Source organism: Canis lupus, chromosome 4 (genome assembly GCF_003254725.2).
Source record: "Canis lupus dingo isolate Sandy chromosome 4, ASM325472v2, whole genome shotgun sequence".
Classification (NCBI taxonomy): domain Eukaryota; kingdom Metazoa; phylum Chordata; class Mammalia; order Carnivora; family Canidae; genus Canis; species Canis lupus.
The window spans coordinates 50227198-50253112 of record NC_064246.1 but is presented as its reverse complement, the minus strand read 5'-3'; the positions used below and the strand labels follow the sequence as shown (position 1 = coordinate 50253112).

General features: G+C 37.2%; 1 long non-coding RNA gene across 14 annotated transcripts in view; it reads right to left on the bottom strand.

The window, feature by feature from the left end:
• The window catches only part of LOC112651833 (uncharacterized), an 85914-nt gene that overhangs the window by 5482 nt on the left and 54517 nt on the right, over nt 1-25915 (bottom strand). For 2 of the 14 annotated variants that reach the window (XR_007410257.1, XR_004814994.2), the window contains exons 6-12: nt 21797-21848; nt 10875-10920; nt 10091-10155; nt 6912-6982; nt 4813-4852; nt 3060-3154; nt 1513-1579 (exon numbers count right to left, since the gene is read on the bottom strand). This is a non-coding gene — a long non-coding RNA (uncharacterized LOC112651833). Of the gene's footprint in view, nt 1-1512; nt 1580-2376; nt 2476-3059; nt 3155-4812; nt 4853-4959; nt 5048-6911; nt 6983-10090; nt 10156-10874; nt 10921-21796; nt 21849-25783; nt 25893-25915 lie in introns of those variants that run through there. The other 12 variants (XR_007410259.1, XR_007410258.1, XR_003131075.3 and 9 more) reach the window with 12 other exon arrangements.

The window sequence follows — 25915 nt, the reverse complement described above, 5'->3', positions numbered from 1 at the left end:
ATTCCTGAACTTCCACTATTCAACACAGTCCACACCAATTTCTCTTAAATATCAGGTCTCCATATGTTTGCTTATTAATCCTCTTTAAATTCAGCAACCAGTGGGACTAGTCTTGATGTATGCTTATTCAGCCTTCTGAGGAAAGTCTTTTTGGTTCATGTTGGACAACTTCTAGTTTTGAGAGTTCTTTCTCCTATTGAACAGGAAGCATCCTGCCTGGTGTCTATCCATTGTTTTCATTTTCCAGTTAGGGCTTTTAAAATTGGCTCATTCATTCTTCCATGAGGGCTGTTCACATTACCACCTTGGTGGAGTTTTTAAACCGGATCCATGAGGACCTCATCATAGTCCAAGAACTAGACCAGACAACATTTTAGGTGTTTCTTAGTCCTGAGGGTTTCTGATTCCAGGAAGTTTTTTTCAGGTAGGCTGTTCCTAACAAGATGTCCTCTCTTTCACAACCTCCACCTTCCATGCAGACTTAGATGCCCCAGACTATAAAGAGGCAGTAGCAAAACAAACTTTCTTCTAATTCGTCTTTTGTTGTTCATTATAGTAAAATGAGGGTGAAGATTTGGGGGCTCTTAGCTCCATGGTTTTCAATTTGACCCCATGTATCTCCTTTCTTATAAACCAACTTAGTTTTGTGAAGTCTCATCAACCCTGCTGTGCTCTGAAAGTAGGACAATTGTCAGTGTTATTTTTAATCATGTAGCACTCAGGAAGATAATGATATTGATTAAAATGTGAGCCCAGAAAGGTAATTCTCTTGGAGGGGAATACTTAGAAGAACTGTGTTCTGTCTCTGAGGCTCCACTAGGTGACATTTTATTAGAGAAGTATTGTTATTATGCTTATTAGTTTTAATTGCTCAAGCTATTATTCTTAAAGGAATAGTAGTTAAGTTCCTTGAAAATTTATTTATTTATTATTTTTCGAAAAACTATTTATTTGAGAGAGAGAGAGAGGGAGAGAGAGCACTTGCAGAGGTGGGGGGAGGGCCAGAGGGAGAAGCAGACTCCCTATTCAGCAGGACACGGGGCTTGATCCCAGGAATCATGACCCTAGTCAAAAGCAGACACCAACCAACTGAGCCACCCAGGAGCCCCAGTTCCTTGAAGATTTAAATGACTGTATTTCCATGGGTAACTATAGTGATGATTCTAAAACAAAAGTTTATCATATTTTTTAAGATAAAATATTCAGGTGTGTGCCTGTCAAACCTAGCTTAATCCAAAGAGACAAAATTTCTAAATAGGTGAAGGGTATTAAGAGATACTAACTGCCAGTTATAAAATAAGCGACAGTGATGAAAAATATAGCATAGGGAAAATAGTCAATGGTGCTGTAATATTGTGTGGTGACAGATTAATCTTGGTGAGCATTGCATAACGTACAGATTTGTAGAACTGCCAATTCACTGTGGTACATATGAAAGTAATACAACATTGTATGTAAACTATACTTCAATTAAAATAATAATAATAATTAATAATAATAAAGATTTCTAACCTTGGTTCTGACACTGATTTATTGTGTGCCTTTGTGAAGTCCCTTTTCCTCTCTGCAGTGATTTCTTCTTTGAAATAAGAAAGGAAAGTCAAATAGACAATCTTCTAAGGTCTTTTTACTTCTGGTACTTCTAGTTCTATTTCTTTCATTAATGTGTTTAAATTATAGGTTTTCTAATACCCTCGTCACTAAATTTGTGATAAAGACTTAAATGTAACCACTGGTTTGTTTATGAAATACTTTATGTGAAATAACATTGTGATTTTAACTATTCTAGATTTTTATTGTTTTAGAGGGCCTGTGAGAGGCATTTCTTCTCTTACTGAGTCTTGGAATCTTTTATTTTGAGCCAAACAACTTTAGCAGCTGACAACCTCTTTTCTATCTTTCAAGTTGTTGTGGAATGAGTTTCTTTGAAACCTGGAGGAACTCATCTGAGAGAGCAAGAGAGGTCTTCACAGATAATTATCAGCATTAGACAGGTGACAGCCCTCAAATCTCTTGTCCAGTTCTGCAAAAATAAAATAAATAAAAAAGCCCACCTCTTTTAAAGTTTCTATTTTCCAGATTGCTTTTACCTGAACTATAAAAGATCCTACTGAACAGAGGGTTATAATACTTTACAATGTCACAGAATTTTTTCCTATCTTTCTATCTAGAATACAACAAAACAAAACAAAACAAAACAAACAAACAAACAAACAAACAAAAACCCAGGAAGGATTGTGCCTTCAGAGCCCAATCTCCTCTGAGTATATGAATTTGGGCTCAGGAAAAGGCAGTGTTAACTCTTGAGGAGCTTTAGTGCTCTAAAGTGACATTGAATGAGGCTGCATTAATTGTATGGTTTGAAATCTTCCTCACCTTCTACTCTCCTCACCCCAAATTCACAGGACCTAGAAAGGACTTTGCTCGTTGTCCGGCTCCATATTTTTTAAAGGGTGTTCCATGAAATAAGAGCCACTGTGGGAAAAAGAAGTGGCTCTTTTGTCAAAGAAGTTTTAGAAAGGCTGTAAAGAATACTTCCCTTAAATAGTCACAGTGTACATTAGCATTCTCTAATTCCTCCAGGAAGAGAATCTATTTGTATGACCCCATTGTTTTGTTCACCTATGGAATACTTTGGGACATATAGCTCTAATTTAATTGTTTTATTTTTTAGGTAATGAAGAAACAGAGTTTAGTCAGGAATAAAATCAAGAATTTCATCACAATAAAAATGGAGGGGCATAATTGGGCTCAGAACCCTTTATCTCCTATCTTTAAGCTCTGTTCTTTTCCTCCATACGTTCTAATTGCAGATCCAAATCTAGACTATCTTCTACAATTTTACTAAGTGTAATATGGATTAAAGCAAAAATGGACCTTGTCAATGTTGCTTAATATATTACTAATGAGCAAAGTAAGTACTGGTGATGTTAAGTGACCTTCTCAAGGTCGTAAAACTAAGTAGGAGCAGAACTAGGGATAAGAGATGAATTTGCTCCATCTCTGTCAGGGGATAGATGGCATCTATAATCAAGTCATTTGTCCACTTTAACCCATACCTTTGAATAAAGAATGAAGATTACATCTAAATTATTCCATGCATATATCATTGTCAGCCATCAACAACTTCAGCTGGAAAGGATTGCTTCTTTCCCTAGCAGAGGAATGTGACAACAGGACAAACAAGTTTTGATGATACGGTTTTGAAAAGGAAGAACCAAGAAAAACAAGGTAAAAAAAAAGGTCAAATATATAACTGTGAACATAACCTCACTTTCTTTAAAGTTTGGCTTAGGCTAGTTTAGTAAAAATTGGGTTATCAATAGTTTTTTTAAAATTCAATTCCAGCTGTGAATAGTAATGACAAAGAGCTCAAATATTAAAGATACTAACAACTGTGGAAATACAGATAGGCACCAGTTATTAAATGTTTATGCAGTGCCAGGCGCTGTGCTAAGGACTTAAATACACAACTTTCCAGTGACTCTACAAGGTCAGTATGCCCATTTTATGGATAATCAAGCTGAAGCTCAGAGAGGTTAAGAGATTAGTAAAAGTTCACCCAGTAACCAGTGGTAGATTGACTTGAATCTATGAAGTTAGTTTTTACAGCTAGTGTCCTTAAATATCTTACACTACTAAGGAAATGCCATATTGAAAATCAAATCTGAAAATATGGTGTTAGATGTGTCTTCCTTCTCTGAATGCTCCCTTGGCTAGCAGGAAGCACAAAGTCCCCTTCCTTCCACACATTTCTGACAGTGAGTCCATTGCTGGCCACTCCCTAAGTAAAGTTATGTGCTGTTTTATACTCTGAGGGCTCTTAAAGGATGAACACAAACACTTCTGATTTCATGTATAATGGGATTATGTGATTTGGAGAAGGAACTGGGATGCAGGCAACCTTCCAAATTCTGTAAAGGAAGAGTTTGCCAAAGAAAATGATGATGTGAATAAGATGACCTTAAGTGTAGTCTGAGTAAGAAAATTGATCTAAAGTAAGTTGGCAGCTTTCCAAAGTGTACTCATTGCCAAGATGCCAGTCCATTTAACATACTCTGTAATAACCTTTGCTTTCTCTTATAACCAAGGTGATAGTAGTGGCATCCTTGATTTTGGAGAATGAACAACCTCAATTTGAAGGGCTGGTTCCATGGCTTTGGGAAGGCTAAAGTATCACGCAGACTTCTAGGAGTTCCAGGGGCTGGCTTCCTCTTGCTGATTGTATCTTCCTCCCGCAGCCATTGTGGTGATGGGCCCTTTCTCTTGTTTCCAGGGAAATAAAGTTACTCCTGTTTTATGAATTAGATGACTTTACTAAAAACTTGGTCAAAGGGAGAGATTACATTTGCCCTGCAAAGTTTTCTGCCATCTTTGCCCTCCCCTTTTCTCCCTTTCTTTTGCTTCTCCTTATTCCCTCTTTCCCTGTTGGGGACAAATTCCCATTCCTGTCACTAGCAGGAGACTTTGCCCTACTCTTAAGGCCCTATGTAAGCTGAAATGCATTTCCCACAGCCACTCAATGACCTCAAGAGAAGCACTAAGGACAATCTTCCAAGAAATGTGGCTTGTTCCTTAAGAGAAACTCCATAACATACCATTGGTAATAGAATTTTCTCTAGTTGTTATAACCAACCACATGTGCTTGAAAATAGCAAAATTGTGTCTCTTCCTCCAAATTCTGTACTTCTGACTTCTCACTAATGCAGCCGACCTTTCTTCCTACTTATTTAATACTAGTAGTTTACTAAGAAAATGGTTCTTTTGAAAATACTATGCCTCTAAACCATCTATTATCTCATGTCTCCTTACCTTATATAAGGGAAGTAGGGAGAGTGTTGCTAGATGTACTCTAAAGATAAAAAGAATTGGGGTTTAGTAAGGTGAAATGATCAGTCAAAACACAACCTTTACATATCTGCACCAATGCCCTTGTTATTCTTTGGTGTACTCCATTACCTCTGATACACAGCCCTCAAAATTTATTTTAGATCACCGGCATGCACACACTGTGGTAAGCTCTGCAGTTCAGTTCTGGGGCTGGAGGCTACCACAAAGGGAGAAAAAGAATAAACAAAGAAATAAGGACAAGGAAAATTTCCATTATCATTGGTCTTCTAAGAGTTTTGGTGAATTCATCTGGGAGCTGCTTTTCTCTACTCTGCAGAAGGAATGTACTCTTGTATTTAATTGGATCATTATTAAAGTTTAAATAGCTTCCTTTTGCTCTTGGGTCAAAAATCCAAAGTCCTGAACAAGTTTCTGAGTGATCTGCCCCTATCTCTTCTTTATCCTCAGCTGATTTATCTGTTTCCTCCCTTAGTCTAGCTTCAGCTACTTGGCCTCTTTGTAGTTCTTCAATTGAGCTATGCTATCTTCTATCTTAGACTTCTCCCACCTGGTCCACTTTTTCTGGTTTTATGATTTCTGCTTGTTTCCTCTTTTAAAAATCCCTCCTACTATCCTTTGTTGAAGAGCCTGCTCCATTTTGCTCTATACAGGACATTATTTTTTATGGTCTCTAGTTCCCACAGAACTTATTAAGCTCTGAGGGTTATGCTTTGTGTAGTTCCAGGTTCATAATAGGCTTTCAATAAATAATGTTGAATGAATATTTGAATGAATGAATGGCAGCATGGCTGAGTGTTTTCTTTCTGTCTGTGCTCAGCTCATTTATTTGCCCATTCTACAAATACCTCTGGGACCTCACCTCCTTGTGTGTGTATTAAAGGGGGACAAGAGTTTGATCTTTGATAGGCCCTGCCATCTGACACTTACAATGGAGTAGGTAGTTGCCTGGGAGGCAGTTATGGAGAGCAGTAACTGAGCACAGACTTTGTCTTTGCCAAACCTTCTTATCTACAACCTTCCAGAATCTCCTTAAGACTGCCCAACATGTTCCATACCCAATACATTGTGATGACCTTTTAAGATGCCAGGTCAGCTGTATTAAAACAAGCATGGCTCCTCAGTCCTGCTGCAGTTCCAGTGATTTCTAGGCTCTGCTTTTGCAATTTCTGAAAGAACTGCAAAAACTCATAGGATTAGTAGCTAAATTTAATCTGTTTATTTATCATGAATGGAGAAAGGCAGTTTGGCTACTTCCTCCTAAAGGGAAAACATTTTAAAATTACTCGTTAGAGTGCTTATCCCAATTTCTCTCAACTTTCAGAGCCCACAGAAGCCTAACTCCTTTTCAAAAAACTCCCACAACTAACCTGGTCTATTGTTAATTTTCTGTATACATTCTCTCTCTCATTTTGTCACATAATCATGTAAACTCACATATTATTACATAAATAATTTTGCATTGTTGTTTAGCTATTTTAGAGGGGTATATGTGTATTCTGTCTCCTTATGGAATTTCTTGAGGACAAGAACATGTGTACTTCATTTATAAACCCCATTGTGTTTAGTATGGTCATAAACATTCCTTAAGAGATCAAAGACATAGGTCCCATATCAGTATGCCACGTATTGGGTTCTCCAGAAGTAGACACTGAAATGAAGTTCGGCTTGCAAGATATTTGTCAGGCATTGATGCATGTAGAATAAAGGCGGGACTTCTCCCTGGGCAGATGCAGACATCCAACTGGGAGGCAGACCCAACAAAGCCTTAGCTTCCCCCACAGAATTCTTCCACAAAGCACCAAAGTGACAGGACCTTTAGAACTTCCAGCCCCCTTTTCAATTAGTCATGGTATGTGAGTCTCCTCAATAAGGGCATACCCTTGTGTGGCTTTCTACCATTGGAGCAAGTCCTGGAGAAGCTGACAGCTCAGGTTGTCTGCTGACAACTGAGGTAATATGTCCTTCCTTGAATGGGAATCTGGGTGGCACACATCTTGTCCACCATAAAGCAGGTGACACCACTCAACAAAAGCCTAATGAGATTAAAGTTTGATAAATACCTGTGAGATGGAATCCCATTGGCCAGATCTGTGGTTAAGTTGAAAGATCACTGTATGAACCCAGACTCTACCTAATTAGGAAAAAATAGTGATGACATCTTGGTGTGGGGATGATATGGGGCAAATGATGAATCCCCAAAAGTTAAAAGGATGCTGGACACATAGGAAAAATTATATCTTTAAAATTGATTCAGGACTCTTCCTTTCCGTAGACAGTTTCCATTAAATGAGTGCAGAAACGCTTCCCACCCAACTATAGTTCCTTAACAATGCCTGAAATCGTGATAACATATTATCATCCAGCTCATATAAAAGCCTATAAAATAGCAATAGCTACTTCTTACTGAAAGCCTACAATGTAGTAGGTATTTTATTTTATTTATTTTATTTAGTAGGCTCCACACCTATCGTAGAACCCAGCACAGGGCTTGAACTCACAACACCAAGATTAAGACCTGAGCTGAAATAAAGATGTGGATGTTTAACCAGTTGAGCCATCCAGACACCCCAAGTACAAGGCATTTTGTGTATTTATTTCTTAATATATGTGGGATTATAACCCAGGTTCTGTGCTAAGCACTTTTTTTGGGATCTTCTCATTTAATTATAACATTATAATGTCAATTCTATTTACATTGTATATTCTATTATTCTTATTGTAGAGATAAGGAAATTGAAGTTTAATAAGGGGAAACGACTTGTCCAAGGTCACAGCTAGTAAATTGCAGAACAAGATTTTAATCCAAGCAGTCTGACTCTAGGGAGATTTTAAATTTTCTTTACAAGGACACTACTTTCCCACTACAGGTACTTGCTTATTTTTTGAAATTTGCTTTCATAACTCCTTTAGGGCTTCAGGGCCTCAGGGGGTTGCCTCTGGTTTTAAAGGGTAGAAACTATTCTGCTTAATAATAGCAAGGTAAAGAATTCAAGTTCTCTAGGAAGAGAATGAGAGGGGCCAGACTGACTGGTCCTTGTTTGGAGAAAGAATCAGAAAGTAAACCTGTCCTACATCATACCTATAGCAGCTCAGCTGAATGTCTTTAGGGGAATAAAAAGGGGGAATTGAAGTTAAAAAAAAATATCATGTATAATGATATAAACTTCCTCCTTATTCTTGTATAAAAGCTGCAGTAAAATTGACATGGCTCATGAAGACATTTTTATGGGTGATTCTTCCCAAGACTTGAGGAGGTGTTGAGATCTGCATCCGAATGGATGCTGGGTGATTATGGAGACAACCCATTGAGACAAAGTATCCCCAGGATAGAGGGTAACTGATAACTGAGTTTCTCTTTCATTTAAAACAATTCATCAGATTAGTTGGTTTCCATTTTGTGGCCGAAGAAATAGTGACTGTAAGACATTAACTTGCTGAATGTCATACAGAAAATGATGACAAATCAGGCTCCATAGTCTGAATTTTTTTTTTCTATGACCTTAAACTGGCATCAGGAGAGGTCAGAAGATACACTAAAACAAATAAACAAAAATCTGTTAATATTTTGATTCCTCTTCTAGGTCCTTAATTTTTTAATCTCTTTGACCTGAGCAGAAAAAGACAAATGAAAGGTGAAAGCCACAAATAAGAATCCTTCTGAGTGACTCTGTGTGTAATGAGCGAGAGCTCTGATCCCTTATCCTTCTCTGTGAGTGACAGTCATCACTGCATAATGAGGTTACAGCTCTTGGAGGAGATGCAAGGAGCCAAGGGATTTTCAGCCTGAGAGAGCCAGAGAAGCTACACATCATAACCTTTCAAAATTGGGGATCCTGTTCCTACCCATGACATCTCTGCAAAGCTGTCATGAAATTTAAATCCACAGAGATTTGTGTGTTGATTCAGCATGCAAGTGCCTAGCCCTCCAAGGAGCAGCAGTGTGTATATAAAAAGGAAACTGAAACATGAAAGCTTGCTATCAGTGTTGCATCAAAAACCCAGCCAGAGCACTCTCCTCTATTTGGTTCTTTTTCACTGAAATAGACCTGCCTGCGGGAGGGATTGTAGACCCAGATGTCCTCATCTGACCCACATATGGGAGGATGGAAAGAAGCAGACCAGCTCAGACAAATGTTTGAGCTTTGAACATTTACTCCATGCTAGGCTCTGTTCTCTCTGTTCTCAGGGCAGATAACAGAAAATAAGAGAGATGAGAACCTTGTCTTCATGGAGCTCACAGTTTAATCGGCAAGATTAATAGGAAGATCTGAAATACAAGACAGAGGAGCAAGAGAGGTTCTCAAACTCAGAGGACAAGCCTCTCAGTGACTTAAATTGAGCTGGAAGGGGGCTTTGAAGATAAGGAATATGCAAAAACTTAGAAATTAGAACCATTTCTTTCTAGGCTCATAATTCAGTAGATAGAACAGAGTGCAGGTATTGGGGTTGGAACCATGATGAACCATATTGCCCCTGCCTTGCCCACTCTTCTAGCAGGAAGACCAACAATGGTCTATTGTTTTACCACTGTATCCATGAGGATTACCCTCAAAACTTCTGCCCATTTCTTTGGTGCTCCCAACCTCTTTAAAAAATTACATTAAACTACTCAACGCCTTTGTTCCATTGTATATTATTGGATACATTTACAAGAAATGCATCCAGTAGATTAAAGTTCTATATTACTGTTCAATTCATTGAGGCTGAGAACTATAGTATAGGTATAGAAGAAAATATCCTTCTTAGGAAATACACATGGAAATATTTTGGGATAAAGGGCAATAATGAACGTAATTACTTTCCAACTTTTAGGAAAAACATGTTTATATGTTAAAGTGAGGTGGATTTGGGTAAATAATATGCTCCTTACTATCTGTGTAACTTCTAAGCTTGAAATTGTTTTCAAGTGAAAAGTTTTATAAAATGGTCCATGACCCTGTCCCTTAAATTTCATCCTCACTTTGAGATTCTGTAACATTTGCTTTCCACACTACCACCATTGCACAAGCCCCCAGAGATGTGGTAATCCAGCTGTAAATCCTTTGTACTAGGTTCTGTCTCAGGCAAATGCCCTGGGATACACTTATCACAACAGAGGTTTGAACGTTCCAAGCAGGGTTTTATAAAATGCTGGAAAAGAGTAAAAAAACAAAAAAACAAAAACAAAAACAAAAACCTACACACATACAAAAATACAAACAAAAACAAAAACAAAAATACAAGGAGGAGGCTGACGTACCTGGGATCCAATCCTTGCTGACACTACCTGGGACAGGACACTGCCTCTCTTTGTTCTTCAATTTTCTAATCAAATTATGGAGATAAATACAATAGTTCAAGTGGTTAAAAAATAGATAAGGCACCGAAAAAAGACATATGAAAAAGAAGTGTATAAAGGGAAAATTAGCCCTATTAGACATGTATAACATCAAGTGACTGTAGTGGAAGCAGAGTGAGTGGTACTAATACTGTGCTGGACAGAAAAAACAATGAAGCAGAATGATAGTCCAGGAATCTATCTCAACTCCCCCAGATATGTTATGTTTGAAACAGAAGGCCTTTTAAATTTTGGGGAGAAAGTTACAGTCAATATGTTCTGTTGAAAAAAAAAAAAAAAACAAAGAACTGGAGAGAAGTGGATCTGCAGAATGATAGAAAACAGGAAGCTGAAATACTGAGGAACATCTGGGTCCTGCCCTCACTTTTCTATCTCAAATGCTAATCTGAAGTGTGGCAAAGAGCTTATATAGAGAAAACTGAGGATAGCTAGACATAAGATGGGCAAGTATAGAGCTGAGGTTCTATTTTTGTTTGAGCAAACAGAAACAGCACGAGTTTTTGTTTGGGAATACACCTCCTCCCAGGCACACACTGAAAGTCTACAAGAATCAAGATGGGCATATGCAGCTGACATCATGTATTGAAGAAAATCAACTAGAGCAGGAGTAGGCAAATTTTGTTTGTAAAGGGCCTGATAGTAAATATTTTAGACTTTGTGGAACAAGAGACAAAATTGAGGATACCGTGTAGGAGGCAGACAGAATTATAGATGGCCAAACTTTCTCACCTCTGGAATAAAACAACAGATAGCAAAACAGTCAGAGGGAATCTGCAGATGACCACTGAAGAGAATTCACATACTAATGTTCGTTTCTCACTCTTTTTGTAAAATCTGAAGATGCAACAACAGTAAGCCCACATGACAATATTCCCATATGGCAATAATTGGCTGCTTTAGATAGACCATGTCCTTTCCACCTGGCCTACTTCCCTATTTATGCATTTGAAGTTCATCTATATTGTTGCATGTATCAGTAGTTCATTTCTTTTTCTTTCTGAATAGTATTCTGTTGTAGGATACACCACACTTTATCAATTCATTAGGTGATGGTCATTCAGATTTTGTGATTGCCATAAATAAGGCTACTGTAAACATTCACATACAGGACTTTGCATGGATATATGTTTTCATTTTCATGGGTAGATACTGAGAGCAGATTTGCTGGATCATATGGTAAATCTATGTTTAGCATTTTGAGAAACTGTTTTCCAAGCTGGCTTTTCAAAAAATTGGCTTGTCTTATAAGCCAATTGGCTTGTCAAACTATTGTTTCTTATATATTCTGGATATAAGTCCCTTATCAGATAGATGATTCGCAAATATTTTCTTTCAGTTTGTAACTTATTCTTTCATTAATGGTATTTTTTAAAAAAGATTTTATTTATTTATTCATAAGAGACACTGAGAGAGAGAGGCAGAGACATAGGCAGAGGGAGAAGCAGGCTCCTTGCAGAAAGCTCGATGTGGGACACTATCCCAGGACCCCAGAATCATGCCCTGAGCCAAAGGCAGATGTTTAACTGCTGAGCCACCCAGGCATCCCCATTAGTGGTATTTTTTGAAGTACAAAAGTTTTTAATTTGGTGAAGAACAATTTATCATTTTTTTGTTGATGTGCTTTTTTATTTTTGTAACTAAAACATGTTCACTTAATCCACAGTTAAAAGATTTTCCTCTTATACTTTCCTCTAGAACTTTTATAATTTTTGTGATTACATTTAACTCTATGATCCATTTGAGTTAATTTTGCATATGGTGTGAGATTAAGGTCTAAATAAATTTTTACCATATGAATACCTAATTGTTTCAGTACCAATTGTTGAAAAGCTTATCCTTTCTCCCACAGGATTGGCTTGGCCCCTTTGTTAAAATTAATAGACCTAAACGTAGGAGTGTATTTCTAGATTCTCAATTCTGTTCCATTGATCTATACATCTATTTTTATGTCAATAGCACACTATCCTGATTATTATAGCTTTCTTGTATGTTTTGAAATCGGGAAGTAAGAGTCCTCTAATTTTGTTCTTTTTCTTCAAAACTGTTTAGCTATTCTGAATCATTTGCACTTCCACATAAATTTTAGGTTAGTCCATCAATTTCTGCAAAAAAAAAAAAAAAAAGGCCTGCTGAGGTATTGATATAGACCTTATATATATATCAATTTGGGAGGAAATTCCACCTTCATAATATTGTATCTTCCAATCTATGAACATAGAATATGTCTCCAGTTATTTAGGTCTTTTTAATCTATTTCCATAATGTTTTATAAGGTTTGCCCTTCTTTTATTAAACTTATTAATATATATTTCATTCTTACAATGCTATCATAAATGACATTAAAATTTATTTCTGGATTGTTCAGTGTTTGCATATAGAAATATAATTGATTTTGTATGTTGATCTTCTATCCTGTGATATTGCTGAAATCATTCATTAGTTCTAGTAGTATATGTAAGTGTTCTTTATATTTTCTACAGGCAGTATGTATCTGTGAAAGTGTAGTTTTCTCCTTTTTCAGTCTGGATGCCTTTGGCTTGTCTTATTGCCTGATTTCACTAGCTAACACTTTTATTATTGACTAGAAATGGCAGAGGTAGAACACTTTTCCTTGTTCTTGATGTTGAGGGAAAAAGTTAAGACTTTCATTATTTCATTTAATATTAGCTATAGGTTTTTAAAAATGCTTCTTATTGGGCTGGAGAAATTTCATTCTATACTTAATTTGTTGACAGTCTTAAATTTTTCCTTTTTAATCATGAATGAGATTTGGATGTCTTAAATGCTTTTTCTGAATCTGTTAAGATGATCATATGGTTTTTGCTTTTTAAAAAATTAATACAGTTTATTACATTAATTGATTTTGGAGGATAGTTTAACTTTGCATTCCTGGGATACATCCCACTTGATCATAATGTATAAACATTGTTTTTGATTGGGCTTGCTAGTATTGGTGAAAAATTTTTGTATCTACATACATGAAAAATATTGGTTGGCAGTCTTTGGGTCTGTTTGTTATTGCTGAGTGATGCCTTTGTCTTTGGTGTCGGGGCCTTACAGGATAAGTTGTGTTCCCTTTTCCTGTTTTCTGGTAGAGTTTATGAAAGATTACCAGTGAAGCCATCTGGGCATGGACTTTACTTTGTGGGGATATACTTAATTATTATATGTATTATAGGTCTATCAGATTTTCAATCTATTCTTGAGTCAGTTTTGTTAATTAACATCTATTAATTTTTCCTTTTCATTTAAGCTGTAGAATTTGTTGGCATGAAGTTATTCATAGTATTTTTGAAAATTCTTTTACTTTCTGTTGACTTGATGATGTCTGCTTTTCTTTTTTATAGTGTGTCTTATTTTTTATAATCTTTGTCAGTTTAGATAAATTTATCATTTGATTATATTGATTTTTTTTCTGATTCCCATTTCATTGATTTCTGCTCTATTATTATTATTTCTTGCTCTACCTTCCATTTTCTTTCTTTCTTGTTTGGAGTTTAGTTTATTCTTTTTCTAGTTTCTAAAGATCAAAATTTGTATTATCGATTTATTTTTTCTTTATCAATACAGGCATTTATTTATTTATTTATTTTTTTAATTTTTATTTATTTATGATAGTCACAGAGAGAGAGAGAGAGGCAGAGACACAGGCAGAGGGAGAAGCAGGCTCCATGCACCAGGAGCCCGACGTGGGATTCGATCCCGGGTCTCCAGGATCGCGCCCTGGGCCAAAGGCAGGCGCCAAACCGCTGCGCCACCCAGGGATCCCAGGCATTTATTTTTTTAAAGATTTTATTTATGTATTCATCAGACACACAAGAGAGGCTCCCTGCAGGGAGCCCCATGCTGAACTCAATCCCAGGACTCTGGGATCGTGACCTGAACCAAAGGCAGAGAGGCTCAATACAGAGCCCCTCAATACAGGTATTTAAAGCTGTATGTTTTCTTAGTACTGCTTTACTGACGTCTCATATGTTTTTATATGTTGTGCTTTTGTTTGATTCAGTTAAAAATATTTTCTAGGGGATCCCTGGGTGGTTCAGCGGTTTGGCGCCTGCCTTTGGCCCAGGGCGTGATCCTGGAGTCCCAAGATCGAGTTCCGCATGGGGCTCCCTGCATGGAGCCTGCTTCCTCTCTGCCTGTGTGTCTGCCTCTCTCTCTCTCTGTGTCTCTCATGAATAAATAAAATCTTTAAAAAATATATTTTTTTAATTTTCTTGGTGAGGACTTCTTTGCCCTTTGTGTAATTTAGAGGTGTTTTTATATTTTCAAATACTTATGAATTTCCCATATTTCTTTTTGTTGTTGATTTCTAATTATAATTCCATTGTGAGAACATCTTTTGTATGATTGAATACTTCAGTTTATGGCCTAGCATATGGTCAATACTAGAGAATGTTTCATATGCACTTGAAAAGAATGTGTCTTTTTCATTTGTTAGATGTCAATTATGTCATGTTAATTCATAGTTGATAATGTCGAGTCATATATATGGTTGCTAGTTTCCTGTCTAGTTTTTATGTCAATTTTTGAGAGAAGAGCTTTTAAGTTTCCAGTTATTTTTGTCAATAGTCTATTTATTTTTCTTTTCAGTTAAGATTTTCTGTAAGTTTTGCTTTATGTATTTTGAGACTCTGCTGTTATGTACAGAAACGTTTATAATTGTTACATACTCATAATTCTTTACTATTATAAAATACCCTAACATTGTCTATCTTAAAGTCTATTTTGTCTGATAGTCTATTTTGTCTAGCTCCTTCTGCTCTCTCATTCTTACTATTTGCATGGCATACTTTTCTTAATTTTTTTGTTTAAATTTTGTGTCTTTGTATCTAAAGTGTTTATATCTAAGTGTGTTTGTATCTAAAGCTCTTGCAGATAGCATATTGTTGGGTCTCGTGTTTGTTTTAGTCAGTGTGATAGATTCTCCCTTTTAAGTTTTTTTTAATATAAATTTATTTTTTATTGGTGTTCAATTTGCCAACATATAGAATAACACCCAGTGCTCCTCCCGTCAAGTGCCCACCTCAGTGCCCGTCACTCAGTCACCCCCACCCCCCGCCTACCTCCCATTCCACCATCCCTAGTTTGTTTCCCAGAGTTAGGAGTCTTTCATGTTCTGTCTCCCTTTCTGATATATCCCACTCATTTCTTCTCATGTGGGAGAATTCACCACATGTAAATTCATGCTATCACCTAATGTCATTTCCTTTTAACTTGGAGGATTTCCTTTTGGATTTATTGTAAGGTAGATCTGCTAGGAATTAATCATTTCCTTTTTTTTAAATTTAATTTAATTTAATTTTAATTTTTTTAATTTTTATTTTTTATAATAAATTTATTTTTTATTGGTGTTCAATTTACCAACATACAGAATAACACCCAGTGCTCACCCCGTCAAGTGCCCCCCTCACTGCCCATCACCCATTCACCCCCATCCCCTGCCCTCCTCCCCTTCCACCACCCCCTTCTGATATTTCCCACACATTTCTTCTCCCTTCCCTTATACTCCCTTTCACTATTATTTATATTCCCCAAATGAATGAGAACATACAATGTTTGTCCTTCTCCGATTGACTTACTTCACTCAGCATAATACCCTCCAGTTCCATCCACATTGAAGCAAATGGTGGGTATTTGTCGTTTCTAATGGCTGAGTAATATTCCATTGTATACATAAACCACATCTTCTTTATCCATTCATCTTTCGAAGGACACCGAGGCTCCTTCCACAGTTTGGCTATTGTGGACATTGCTGCTATAAACATCGCGGTGCAGGTGTCTTGGCATTTCATTGCATCTGAATCTTTGGGGTAAATCCCCAACAGTGCAATTGCTGGGTCGTAGGGCAGGTCTATTTTTAACTGTTTGAGGAACCTCCACACAGTTTTCCAGAGTGGCTGCACCAGTTCACATTCCCACCAACAATGCAGGAGGGTTCCCCTTTTTCCGCATCCTCTCCAAAATTTGTGGCTTCCTGCCTTGTTAATTTTCCCCATTCTCACTGGTGTCAGGTGGGATCTCATTGTGGTTTTGATTTGTATTTCTCTGATGGCAAGTGATGCAGAGCATTTTCTCATGTGCATGTTGGCCATGTCTATGTCTTCCTCTGTGAGATTTCTGTTCATGTCTTTTGCCCATTTCATGATTGGATTGTTTGTTTCTTTGGTGTTGAGTTTAATAAGTTCTTTATAGATCTTGGAAACTAGCCCTTTATCTGATAGGTCATTTGCAAATATCTTCTCCCATTCTGTAGGTTGTCTTTTAGTTTTGTTGACTGTATCCTTTGCTGTGCAAAAGCTTCTTATCTTGATGAAGTCCCAATAGTTCATTTTGCTTTTGTTTCTTTTGCCTTCGTGGATGTATCTTGCAAGAAGTTACTGTGGCCAAGTTCAAAAAGGGTGTTGCCTGTGTTCTTCTCTAGGATTTTGATGGAATCTTGTCTCACATTTAGATCTTTCATCCATTTTGAGTTTATCTTTGTGTATGGTGAAAGAGAGTGGTCTAGTTTCATTCTTCTGCATGTGGATGTCCAATTTTCCCAGCACCATTTATTGAAGAGACTGTCTTTCGGTATAGCTCAGGGGCAGAGCATTTGACTGCAAATCATTTCCATATTTGTATTTCATCTTCATTTTTTTAAAGTTCACCTTCATTTTTTTTAAAGATTTTATTTATTTATTCATGAGAGACACACAGAGAGAGGCAGAGACACAGGCAGAGAGAGAAGTAGGCCCCATGCAGGAAGCCCAATGTGGGACAATATCTGGGACTTCGGGATCATGCCCTGAGCTGAAGGCAGACGCTCAACCGTGGAGTCACCCAGGCGTCCCTCATCTTCATTTTTTAAAGGATAGTTTTGATGGATATAGAATTATTTGTCAATGTTTTTTCAGCATGTTGAATATGTTGTCTCATTGTTTTATGACTTCTATTTTTTCTTTTTTTATGATTTCTAGTTTTTTTATAAGAAGTAAGTTATTACTTTTATTGTGGTTCCTTTCAAGATATTTGTTTCTGAATTCTAAGAGGTTATGATGTAATTAGAAGTTGATCTTGTCTTTACCATACTTAGAATTTGTTATGTTTTTTAGATTGATCTTTTTCAAACATTTTGGAAGTTTGTAACCATTATTTCTTTAAATATTTTCTCTGCTCCTTTTTCTTTTTCTGGGACTCTCATTATGCACATATTGGTACTTTTGATATAGTTCCACAGGTCTCTGAGACCTTGTTTATTTTCTTCATTTTTTTCCTTTTTTCAAATTGTACAGTCTCTATTGATCTATTTTTGCTGATTCTTTCTTCCACCAGCTTAAGTGTATTGAGCCCTTTCAATATATTGTGTATATCAGTTATTGTACATTTTATTCAGAATTTCAATTATGTTTTCCTTTATATTCTCTATCTCTACTGATATTCTCTATTAGTGATTTGTTACCATATTTTCCTTTAATTCTTTAAGTTAGTTTCCTTATTCCTTCAAATACCTTTATTATCCTTCATATTCACCCTTTGTAGCTGCTTTGTAGTGTTTGTTAAAGTAAACATCTGGATCCTCTTGGCAATAATTTCTATTTATGCTTTCTTTGTGTGTGGATTGGGCAAACTTTCCTGTTATGCTGCATTTTTCTTTTTTCTTTTTTGGTAAAAAATGGGCATTTTAGATATATGTGGCACTCTGGATTCTGATTTCTTCAACCCAAGGGATATTGTTGCTTTGGTTGTTTACTTGTTCAGTGATTTGGCTGGACTCATTCTGTCAAATCTTTCTATCCTGCATTGTGTGATCAGTGATGTCTCAACTCAGGTTATTTTTCTGAAAAAACATTTTTTAACCTTTAAGATTGGCTTTTCTGGGTTTGTTCCTGTTGGCACAGCTTAGTGTTGGTCAAAAGTTGTACTTACACACTTTGAGACTTTCCCTTTTTGATGATGGTCCTATGTGTAGATTGGGGAATGCTTCAAAGTTTAAGCAGTTATCAAATATGCTTCAGTTTTTATTTTCTGCTGGGCAAGGCCTCACATTCATCTAGGAATGAGTCGATATATAAGGCCTTCTCTCTCTCTCTTTTTTAAGGATTTTATTTAAGTATTTATTTGAGAGACAGAGAGAGAGAGAGAGAGAGAGAGACAGAGAACATGAGTGAGGGGAGGGGGAGAGGGAGGGGGACAAGCAGACTCCCTGTTGAGCAGGGAGCCTGCTGCAGGGCTCAATAACAGGAGTGAGAGATCATGACCTGAGCTGAAGTCAAATACCACCCAAGTGCCACCCAAGTGCTCTGCTAGGACCTTCTCTTGGCTTTCCTGAGCAGACACACAGCCTTCTAGACCACTAGAAACATTTGTATTATTATCAAAACTTGTCATGCCTACCTTGTTCCTTGTATTTCCTTGCTATATTTCTGGCTAGTGTATTGTTTGGCCTAGTCATTATCACAGCCTCTGGCAGATGTGATGTTTGCTGACCTAGATTGGCACAAAGATCACTATTATTTTCAACAAAGCCCTTGGACATGTGGCTTCTCTCCACTCTGTTCCAAATCAAGTCAGCCCTCCACGGTGGTAGAGCTGTCTGTTCTTACATTCTGTCCAACCATGGTAGAGCTACCATGCCATGAGCTGGAAGGAAGGATGGGAACAGACTATAAAGTCTCAAACTTTCACTGTCCTTAGAGATGGTTAGTAGTTTTTCTTGAGTAAAAATTTCTCAATTTATTGTATGCCTTTGATCAATTTTCAGACTCCTACATGATTGCTTTTAACAATTCTATCTAGTTTTTTTTTTTTTTTTTGCAAAGATTTTATTTTATTTATTTGAGAGAGCACAAGCAGTAGAGACAAGCAGAGGGAGAATGAGGAGCAGACTCTCTGCTGAGCACGGTGCAGGATGCAGGGCTTGATCTCAGGGCCTGAGACCATGATCTGAGCCAAAGGCAGATGCTCAGCCCACTGAGCCACCCAGATGCCCCCAAATCTTTCCAGTTTTATCATTGCTTTTTAGAGTATTTACCAAACCTCTTTTCTGACATTTTTGTGGTTCTTTCTGTAAACATACACATTTTATAAAGCATATTTTCCTACACATTTATACACTACATATAAATGTAATCAAGCTTCAAAGCTGAATCCCAAAGCCATCATAAGGTACCATCCAGCATCCCATAACAGCTCATAAACAAATTATAATCTCCTTCTTATTCCCTCTGAAATTTCATGAAAAATATATAATTTTCATAATATCAGGATTAAAAACCATAGAGCTTTTCTTTCTTTGGTCACTGGTAAGGAGAGAGAGGAGAGAGAAGTATTAGACTTATTCTATATCCCATGTAGCATCACTCCTGATGTGAGGACCTAGAAGAAATAGAATGGTAATAACCACAGATATGAACATTATTTATTTGACATTCTTGTGTTACAGATTAACAAACTGAGTTTTAGGGAGATTAGCTGTGGGTTTTTTTTTGGGGGGGGGAGCAAATTTTGGATTGTTATTTTTTTAGACACTCAGTTATATGTACATAGCCATTATTTTTTTTTAGTGGTGATAGAGTTGGAGGAGTTGAAAAGCTGTGTGGAAGACTGATGTTGGCTGTTTGGCAGGATAAAAGTACTCCCAGTAATTCCTTTTACTTTCTTTCTAAGGAAAAGAATATGCTTTGTTGTGACAGCAAAGGGCTCTTTCTACAGGAAGAGAAAAATCAATTTCTACAGATGCCAGCTCTGCATTCTCTAGCTATGTGGCTAGAAATATGAAATTGAAATATAATGGTCAGGGATTTGTATTAGGATTCATTTGGGGATATGTACTGGGAAAAGAATGTGACAAACTCACAGTGCATTGCTTCTACACTCAGTTTAGAAATCAGACATCTCCTTGGGTCACTGATACCAACATTCAGAGTATCACCATTTCTTAACATCTCTCATAAGTTTCTGGGCTGAAATAGGACACCTGCTTCCAGAAATGGGATAGACATAAATGAATAGATCTCTTTAAAAGTAGCAATTGCCTGTGGTTTGGCTAAAGTCTTTATTCTCCCCCATACATAATAGCAGTGGCTTTTACTTAATGCTTGCCCCATTGTATTAGATGCTTGGATTTTGCTATGCTTGGGAATTTATTTGCACTTTCTGTACCAAACAGAAAGTTTGTATCTATACTCCTATACTCCAGCATAGTAGTATAGATACACACCTCTGTAATCATGGAGGTGGCTTATCTGTCAGACACTAGGACAGGGATTTTTTTTTTTAGCCAAAACAACATGTAGTTTTTAAAAAGAGTAGGAGGAAGATTAAGGGAATGATATTTTGAGGTCCTTGGATATTAGAATTTGAAATTATCTGATATTGAAAAGCATTTGCCTACTGGTCAGAGCTGTTTTCATATAAGGATAAATCTTGTTGCCTTGACCTAGCACTGACCACAACCCATGAAATTAGAAAAGACTATGGGGAGGAAGAGAAAAAGGCTGTAGGATGGAGAAGGAGAGGATAGAGAAAAGGAGGAAAAAGGGAAAATAGATAAGGGAACTCAGAGAAGGAAGTAGCAGAAAAGGAAAGGAAGAAAGGAAATTCAAGAAAGAAAAAGAAAAATATAGGAAGAGCAAGCAGAAAACCAGGAAAGATGACAAAAGAAGCTCTATTATACATCATAGGACCTGGACACTAGTGTCCTATTTTGGAGATGTCTATTAATCTCTCTGGACTTGTACTTTCCCACCTGTGGAATGAATAGATGGGACTGAGTGATTACTTATGTTCTTGGTGACTTTTTATCCTATAAGAATAGCACCCCATTATAGACTGCTTTTCAACATGCTTCTATCTGTGTTATCTTATTTTCTTCCACCACTCTCTTTACTTGGCCACTCCTTTCTAGTCATGCATCTCTTCCTGCTATTCACCAATATGTGGAGTCCATTCATCCTTTTGTGCCCACCTAGGCCTTTTGCACCGTAATTCCCTCTCCCTGAAGTTTTTCTTCCTTTAGGTCTTCCTGAGGCATGCTCTTTCATATCACCTAGATTTATACTTCTTTGGAGAGCCTTTGGCAACTTTCCTATGTAATAGGAGACCTCACCTGTACCCTCTCCTCCCTCAGTCTCTACCCCATTAATTAGTTCTACTTAATTCCTGGGTGGTATAATACCCAGTATTATAGTATAGTATAATATATATGTATGTAATTTTTAAAAAAATCTCTAAGGCAAGGATTTAGTCTTGTTCTCTCATGTACCCCTACCACCAAGGACAGTACCTGCTATATCATTGACACTTAATAAATATTTATAGAATAAATCTTACACCTGGCTGTGGTGGTAGACCAGCCAAGTTTTAATATCCCCTTTTAATAGATCAGGACACCACAGTACAAAACAAGAATCAGTTTAAAACACCCTTTTATATGGCGGTTATTTTTGCCTAATTCCCGTGTCAGTCTGTGTACTTGCCCTGCATTTATACTAGACTTCAGTGCTGTGCTTCCCCACCCTCAAACTCTATAACATCCTGCTCTGATTAATAAATTGCAATCAATTGCAATGTCTAATTACCTCCTTAGGAGGTCTGAAAAGAATGTAATAGATGGAGCATACTTACCTCTCAGCATGGGAAGGGAGTTATGGCTGGGTAACCCAGAAAAAAAATGCTTCTAGGAGAAAAAAATAACAAGTGAGCAAATGAAAAGTTGTTCTAAGTAGGAATAACTGAAATGTGCTTGCTACTTCTAAATACAAAGTTTAATAGAAGTTGTTTGGCTTGATGTCTGGAGTGTTTAAAGCAGTATTTCTCCAAGTATGATTAACAGACCACCTGATTCAGATATACCCAGATACTGGATAAAAATGCAAATGCCCAGAAAAATTCCAGTTTGATGGAATTAGAGTCTCTGAAGATGTAGCCCAGAAAACTACCTCTTTGCTAAGTGGCCCATGATGTGTTCTGATGCACACTAGAATTTGGCATAAGATTAGCTGAAAGGTTACTTAGTTTTGCTTTGCTTTTTAAAGAATAATATGCTTTGAAATAGATAGTTTTTTCATTTATTTATCATAAATATTTGCTGAGTGCCTACTTTGGAAAGATACTGTGCTGGATGGATACAGAGATGAATTACATGTGATATTTGTGGTAAAGGACCTCTGTCTTTTAAAATTACTAAAGGTCATGGAAAGAAGACAATGAAATGCAATGGAGGGGCCCCATCCTGTAGTCTGGACTCTGTGTAGGTAAGCTACTATCAGGAGATTTGAAGGTGTATCATGTGGAAGGGGCATAGGCCATGCTCAATATGGTCCAGAGAACAGAAGTAAGGCCAACGGGTGGCTGTTTCAGGAAAGTTAATTTGGGCTTCATATGGAGAAGAATATTCCTGCTATCAGAGCTTCCCAGTTGGGGAGCAAGTGGTCACTGGCCTCATCCAAGTGGGTATTGGAAGACCATCTGTTAGAAATTTGAAAGCAGGGAATCCCATACTTAGTGAGAGGTAAAGCTTTTGACTGAGATTGACTGATTCACCAAAATATACTATTAATTGATATTCTACAACAATTTGTAGATCAAAATTCTTTTATGCCTAAACTCTGTGAAGGATATAAAATGGATAAGACAGGTTCACCATGGATAAAGAACAAAAGAAGAAAACAAAAACAAAAACAGTTAATAAGATTGACAGCCAGCATTTCTGGCATGCTCACTGGGTGCTGGTGCTGGATCTTATGTTAAACACCATCCATACATTACTTTCTTTGTCCTTAGAGCAACTTTTGATGTGGGTATCATTATTATCTCCATTTTACTGATAGGCTCAATGATATCTAACCCAATGACCTCCTCATCCCAGGAAGAGGAATAACATTTTAGAATGACTCAGTTTTGTAGATTTTAAAATGTTAAGACAAAGTTCTCATGTGATTTTTGACTCTTTCCCTGGCTAATGTGTACTCAGCTTTCAGAGCTTGCCTTCAATGTCACTTCTTTGGGACAACCTTCTCATCTCCCCTAGATTAAACCAGGTGTCCTATCCTCTGCTCTGTCAGAATCTTTTAACCCTTCTTAGCTCCTACTGCCCCAGTTTCCACGAAGTATTATAATGTGAGAAAATAGCCAGAAATCTGTTTGACAGAGATTCAATCTACTCAGCTGAAACTATACCTCATCTTATGCTATAATGGCATCAAGGTGACTGAATCCTAAATGTTCCTGGGGGGTTTCTCAGCCTGGAAGAGAATTACAGCATTTCGTTTGTGATATAGCCTATATCTGTCACATAAAAATCACAAAGATTCCTGGGCCTGGAGTCAGTGGCTGTAGGTTTGCACATGAAGCCCTCCTGAGTTGGTCCTTGACCACCACTTCTTGCTGACTCTTCCTTCTCCACCTGCCATCCCTACAATAAATGCCAGTTGTACTGAGCTACTGACAGTTTCCTCATCGGCCTTGCTGTTTCTTGTCCATTACTTGCTTACCCTATTACCTCTGTGTGCATTTCTCTATTCTGCCTCTCTGCTTGGTTATCTTTCAAGACATTCTCCTCTGAGAAGCCACCTGTGCTTCATAATATACCCTACAGAGAATTTTATAATAACACCAACACTGCCTGATTTCACATAAGCCTACTTTTACTAGATCAGGGGTCTTTCTGTAAAGAAAGACCTAGTCTTTCCATAAAGACTAAGGTAATAAATATTTTTAGCTTTGTCGGATGCACAGTTTCTGTTAACAACTACTCTACTCTGCTACTATAGCACAAAAAGTAACTATAGATAATATGTAAACAAATGGCTCTGTGTGTGTTTCAATCAAACTTGATTTAGCAAATCAGGAACGGGGCCAAATTTGGCCCACAGTCTGTAGTTTGTTGATCTCTGTCCCAGACTATAGAATTTTCAGGATATCAACCATGATTCATTCATCTATTTCTAGGTACTAGCCTGATGCCTAGCCCATGGTAGGTGTTCAGAAAATGTTTGTTGGCCAAATATATGATTCCAATCCTGATGTAAACTTTAGTGCAAGCTGAGACAATTTTCTTTCCAAGAAATATCTTACAATCCTAACATTCTTTCCATTTGAGTACCAATTTTATCATCTGAAAAATGATGGTGATACCAGTTGCCTTGTATCAGTCAGGGTTGTCAGGAAGACTAAAGGGACACTGAACTTAGATGTGGATTTCCACAAACAAGGCCATTCATGTGAGGGGATTTTAACTTCTATCACGTGTTAACTAGACCATAAGCAGTGAGATTGTCATAAAAATTTAGTGGAGAAGTAAGCATGCAAATGTGAGGTCTGATTTGACCAATGATATTGTAAAGAATATCCCTTGTAATTGTTAGAAAGATGAAAGGAGCAGTTAAACACATGGAGGAGGCAGGAGAAGTGTTTGCATCCAGCAGCTGCACTTTGTTGCCCTGACTCAACCTCAGCAGGTGCTGGAGCTGTTTTGCTGCCTCATTACCACTTTATTTGGCTCTCATATCTGGGGTGGCAAGCTGGTTTGTCCTCCTAAGCACTAGTGCTGGTTACTTCTTAGGGCCTGCCTAACTGAGAAGGACTCTGAGTCTATGCCCAGCCTCAGTGGGTTTTACAAGAGAGCAAGGATTGCTTAGGGAACTTTTGCCATTGCGGGGCAGATCAAGTTGTCCCAAGGACATGAGTGTGTCCACTACACTTAGGAATGAAGGGAAATGTGTGGGTCTCAGGTACTGGGGAAAAGGAATACAAGGCAATTGAAAAAGTAAGGTGAGGGGATGCCAGAATCAAACCTGCATCATTTCAAAATTTTAGTTAGAATTAAACCAGGAAAGATGGTGAAATCTGTCATATATCTTATCTTATTGTAGAGCCTAAAGATAACCCTGTGTTATTGATACTTTAGATTAACTCATTATACAGGTCAGTTATACCCTTTGGTGCCATGGGCTATTGTGGAAATCTTTCTCCACTTAGAACATCATCTTTATCAGTAAATTAGTTCTAAGCTTTTCCCAATTGATTAACAAACTTATGAATATACTCTTAGGCTGGTTTTACCCGACTTGGCTTCTGTCTGATTGGCCTGTTGTTTTGTTTTCTTGTTCTTTGTGAATACTTTGAATCCAGTTCACCCACCTGATTCTGATTTTAACCTTGCTATACCTGTGGCTCTTAACACTGTCTATACAGAAGAATCACATTTGGTGCCCCGACTCCATTAACCTGGGCAGAACCGAGGCATCAGTAGATTTAAAAAAAAATGATTCTCCTCTCTAGAGACCTAAATTTTACTAAATCTTTTCACAGTTGGTTAGAGATCAAGCTCCTGGGACAGTCAGGGATGGTTTTGTGTCCTACTTTCCCCACTTACCATGTGACTATGGAAAGTGGGATAATATTACCATTCCTTGGTTATTTCATGTTATTGAATGGGGCAAATAATTATACCTTTCTATGGAATTATTATAAAGAAGAGGTAAACATATAACAGTATCTAGCACATGATAGATGAGTAATAAATATCAACTACTGTGGGTATTACACAGTATTTTGTTCTTCTTACTATGGTTTTTATGATTATGATGATTACCAACATGATATACATACTTTACCTATTCCTGGACCCCTGTGGTTACTCCTAAGCACAACAGCAAGCTAATTTTCTATTTTGTTTTTACATTCTATACCTGGCTATGTAAATAAGTATAGAATAGGGGTCTAGAACTAGTCAAGAATCCT